This window comes from Lissotriton helveticus, chromosome 9, assembly GCF_964261635.1.
Source record: "Lissotriton helveticus chromosome 9, aLisHel1.1, whole genome shotgun sequence".
NCBI classification, from domain to species: Eukaryota; Metazoa; Chordata; class Amphibia; order Caudata; family Salamandridae; genus Lissotriton; species Lissotriton helveticus.
In genome coordinates, this window is record NC_136070.1 from 665,434,975 (window position 1) to 665,440,974 (window position 6,000).

Sequence of the window (6,000 nt, forward strand, 5' to 3'; positions counted from 1 at the left end):
AACATCTTGACCCTCTGACCCTAAACAATGTAAAAGTAAAGAAGGCTATCTCTCTGCGCTAAGTGAAGGCCACATACTCTAGTGTACCTTTCGAATACAACCTTCCACTTTTTCCATTGTTTAGGAGGATTTCCTGCATCAGTTACAAAAAATGGAGCTGCAGTAACATTTTGCATATTTAACTTCTTATATATAATCACAAATGTTTTAAATAAAGTGAAAGAATATGAGTTAAACAAAATAAACTATACACCTTTGCCTCACTTATATAAGATTATCATTTAATCTTAGCATATTTGCAACATGAATAAAATGTGTTTTTTTATGTATAATGTAACCTCAAAGCTTAAATTCCGATTGTCACGATGTATACCTTATTACATGTAGTGAATGCTGTGCGCATCAGCGAGGAAATGATTGAACTTTACTGACCGACGTGAAAGCTGTGCGAATCAGCGAAGAGATTACCAATCACCCTGCTGTGTGTATCAGCGTAATTAAAGATGTATTACACACGAAGATTAATGTCTCAAAACTGTGCGCATCAGTGTAGAGAGAAATGCTGAGCGCACAATGAATAAAGCAAAGCAGATGCTGTGCGCATCAGCGTAGAAATAACTAATACTGTGCGCATCAGTGTAAGTAAAATGCAAAGCGTATTGCTGTACAAGATTAAAGTCACAAAGCTGTGCGCATTAGCGTATAGAACAAAATGCTGAGCGCACGATGAATAAAGCAAAACAGAAGTTGTGTGCATCAGCGTAAAAATAATCAATGCTGTGCACATCAGCGTAAATAAAATGCAAAGCATATTGCTATACAACTAATGCGCGATCTCAGGTTGCTAGGATACTTGAAACGCTGCCGCTTTCAAAATGGCATCCATGTTTAGGGTCACGCTGCGGGATGACGTCTAACGTGGGCGTCACCGCTGCGGGATGACGCCGCGGAAGCCTCTTAATGTTCTACCAAGAACAACACATGAAGAAATTTCAATTCCCTATCAGATCTCGAGGCAAGGTAATGAGTATAGCAGCAACGTTGATGTTTACTTTTGAAGCATAACAAACTTTGAATTGTATACAGTCTTTTAAAGCAAGTTTCACAGAGTAGCACAATATTTCAAAACATAGACGACTCTTCTGATATGAATGACGAATGTGAGAAGAAACTTCAGGCACTGTACTAGCAATACCATGAACGATACGGTAAACGGGTGACACTGTAACCGATGCCCAACTTCTTTACATACAATAGTCAGAGCGCTCATAAACAATATTATTAGTGCTTCTTTCTGTTCATTAATAATTGTCAGAGTGCAATATGTTTCAATACTCCGATTCTCAGTACCTGCTGGTTAAAATAACGATCCTCAGTTTACTTAATGTCCGTCTGAACAAAAGGTTCTCTGAGTAAACGTCGTTTAAAGTTAAACATTGTAAACAAGGAGATAGTTACATCAATTTTATCAGGATGAGCCTGCATCGATAATCTATATACCCAAGTTGTTAATAAATATGCGGCGAAGCTCCCAATCCTTAGTAAATTATAATTAACAAGCAAATCTTGTTAATATTCCCCTTAATATTCACAGCCTCTGAGAAGAATATTGAGATGGGATGTCTTATTTTTAGAGCAACTTATATGAAGTAAAGCTCTTTTAGAAAAAGACTTGGAGTTTCTCACCAGTCATCAGTGTTGAGATCTTACTTGGACATCCTGCCGACTACGCCAGTGAAGCATTGCTGTTATATAAGAACTGGACATAGGAAGGCTGTTTCATCTGAAGTTTATTCCATATAGATCCCATCCATGCAGAAGCAGGAATCAACAGCAACTGAACAAGTTTACTTCTAAAAATCCTCACATGGAACTTGGTGACGTCACAGATGACACTTCTAACATTCCTAACATGACATCTAATAATTCTATATGAATCTCAATGTACCAATACACAACACTGCCATTAGTGTGAGATGTGGATGGACCTTCCTTTGCTGGTTCTTGTGAATCGCGTGTGATTTTTCTTTTTATGAACTTGCACGGAACGGTTTTGACTGCATTACCCATTTGTACTGAACTGTTGTTTCTTCGATCACCAATCAGCACTGCACGGTTTGCATTACGTTTTGGACCGTAGATTTATGTCCACATGAGACACTGATGCACTTGCATGTATGCGCAGCGCTTTGGTTACCTCCCCACCATTGTCTTTTGATTTTTCACCACATCATTTTTTATCAACTTGCACGGAACAGTTTTCACCGTATCACCCATTCGTACTGAATTATTCTTTTATTACCGATCAGCACGACACGGTTTGTATTGCGTTTCAGACCGTACACTAATATACACATGAGACACCGATGCACCAGCATGCCAATGCGTAGCGCAGTTTACCCCTTCGCCTTCTTTTCAGTGCGCAAATCACTGGACTCAGGACATTTTTCAAAATTTTTTATTCCTTGAATTCATTTGTCAACACCATGGGATTAGTACCGCATTTACCCTACACCGTTGTACTATGTAGCCATGTTTACACTCGTGTCTTATGCTGACACCCTGTTTCCTTTGATCCACAGTAAATTATCCCCTGATGAAGGGCTCGCATGCCCGAAATGCATTGGGCACTTTGAATGATTTGATAATTCAAAGCATAATGAAGTCCAAAGAAAAATAATCGATTATTTGACAAACTAAGAAGAAAATTAATTATACCAATCACTCCACAAATTGAGTCATCTTTACCTCAGGATTAACTATGGAACTTTGCACTGAGTGCAAGAGGGAACCACTCTCTTAGTCCAAGAGAGTACAAACACGTCTTACATTATCCTCATACTCAGAAGGACTTACCCGATTGCACCACCAACCGTGCTACCATTCTTGCTACCGTAACTCGACAACCTAAAGGAGTGCGCTACTCTGTTTTTTCCACTAAAAATTACTATTCCCACTCCAGGGAGTGCAACAGTAGGGAAAGTGTTGGAGAGCGGAGGGGTAAAAATTACTATTCCCACTCCAAATAACGCAACGTTAGAGAAAGTGTTGGATACCATAGGCGTAAAAATTACTATTCCCACTCCAGCGAGTGCAACAGTACGGAAAATGTTAGATAGCGGATGGGAATAAATTACTATTCCCACTCCAATGAGTGCAACAGTAGGGAAAGTGTTGGATAGCGGAGGGGATGAAACCAAAGATTACAGCTATTGAACCTAAAGCCCTAAACAAATATAAAACAAAACAATTACCAAAAATATTTATAAATTAATATTAATGATCAACTAATGATTAATTTATTTAAACTAAATTACTTTCAATCCTCTGCCCCAATAAACAACTAAACACACACCTAAACATATTTACACAATTTTCATAACTAATTTTACATTAATAAATGAATAATAATTAACAACAAATCATTAATTAATGTAAAAAAAATCTTCCCAATATTTACAACTATAAACCCCACAACTCACACATCAAAATGATTCCACAATTAGCATATATAATATTTAATTCATCAATTTGCATTAATAAACAAATGATTAATTAATTATAAATAATTTACCTCCCACCATATTCCCCTATAAATGACACCACCAATGTTGTAAATTATGACACAATTAATAAAAGTAATTAACAATGAATTAATTAATACCAACTAACAAGCAAAATAAAAATAATTAATATTAAATAGATTCACACAATTAACACTATAAAGTAACATGAAATAAATATTATCTGAAAAATATTTTAAAATGTATTACAATTAAATTATTTTCCACCCTACTCCCCTATGAACCCACAACCAGCTCCTAAAAAAATGAATCAATTAACATAATTATCAATTAATTAATAATAATTAACAACCTATTAATACAGAATTAATAATAAATTATTTACCACAAGTAAGAATATAAAGTATTAAATACAGAAGTATTAATTAATAAAACATATGAATTAATTAATTATAATTAAGTTACTTCAACCCAAAACCAGCTCCTAAAAAAATGGCACAATTAACATAATTACCAAATATTTAATAATAATTAACAACCTATTAATATATTATTAATAAATTAATTACCACAATTACCAATATTAAATAGATAAATATTAATTAATAAAAATATTAATTAATGAATTATAATTAAGTTACTTCCCACCGTTTTCCCCTACAAACCCACAGCCCACTACGGAACTAAAACGCAACATTTAATTGAAATAAAATTATACGTTCTAAAAATTATGAATACATTTATTTTAATTACTGAATCAAAACACAAAATTTACTTAAAATAAGATTAATAACTTCCCAAAAATTAACACATATTGAAAAACAAATACAATACTTAGACAAAAAAATAGAACACATACATTTAAAATTCATACTAAAATACATCTCTAACTAAAAAACCGATATTTTTAATAACTATATTTTGCATACGATATTAATTACTTCAATATTTTTTTAAACGGTATTAATTACTTCAATATTGTTAAAAACAATATTACTTACCTTAGACTCAATATTCTTGACCGCGATATTCTGACAGTGGATATTTTTGTATCACAATATTTTGCACTCGATATTAGTGCAAGTCGACATTAAAAACTCGATATTCTGACTGTTTACCTTTTTACACATCAATACATATGAAAAACATTCATTTTCCTGTCTGTATTTATTTTTAACTGTGTATAAAAACGGAAATTGGGTTGCATTTGAGTAAATCTAAATGCTGTCTGCCATGACTGCTAAGCCAATAGATGTGTGGATTGCTAGATAAGGGGGTTAAAACATGAAGGAATTTTAGTTAAGAGGCTTTAACTGGAGTAGATATGCACAAAGTTGTTACTGAGATTTGCATATTTTCTTACAAGTGCACTGATTTATCTACTGCGGGAGTTCACAGCACTGAAACCTGGCAGACACTGAAGCATGAGTGCATATTTATGGGTTAAATAAATGTGGAAATATACTAATTTCAGCTTACTTATTCCACAAACCCCAAAATAAATATGGTTAAATACAGATAAAATTTTCAAAAAATAAATATGGATAAGAACAGACGGAATGGCAAAAAAATAAATATCATAAAAGCGAGATCCCTAATTATGAATATACCAATATTTGAGTGTGCCTTCAAATGTTGTGATGAAATTTAAGTTTGAAACTTGTTTTTATATTAACTTGAGTAAATTAATCCTAACATGCCTGCAATGTTTTATTTATGCATTTCTGAATCTTAGAAGCAATTGTATTTAGTGTCATGAATTTGCAAATTTTCAGTATTTTGTAGGGCCCGTAGCCTTGATTTTAAATTTGGAACTGCAGAACCTCAATTTGAGAAAATTGATGGAGTCGGCACATGTTTGAATTGTTGTATCTTGTTTGTAAAGACTTCTCACAATCTTTCTTGTGAGAAGCACCTACCATCTGCTCATTAGTCAGTTTCACTTTAAATTAACAGCATCAGTAATGTCTTTGCTTCTATTCACTTGCATTGAGAAAAAGTGTGTAAAAATGTGACTGAAGTGTATAGATTTTAGCATTACTTGCTCCCACATGATTTTAGGTGACGCTCTGGTCAGTTGAAATGGTAGTTGTGGATTACTGATTTTGTGTGTATGATGGGCATTTTTGCATTAAATGCATGTTAGACTTTTATGCCCCCGAAACCTTGGGGTATATTCACAAGAACGTGTGATAACTACTGCAAGAGTAGCGTAACGCAACTTTCAACATCGCAGCCTATCGCGGGAAAATAACCCTGTGTCAACGTGGAATTCAAAACGCAGCGGTAGCATGCGATAGACACCAGATAACGCGGCACATGGCCGCGTGAAAATCAACTCCACGCCACACAAATGGAATACGCGAATGCAAAAAAACATGCAATGAGGCCAACCGCAGTACAAAAAGTAGAGAAAACCAGCCACAGGCCTGCAAATCCCACACGTCTGGTGGGACATTTCACCATAAGAACCACA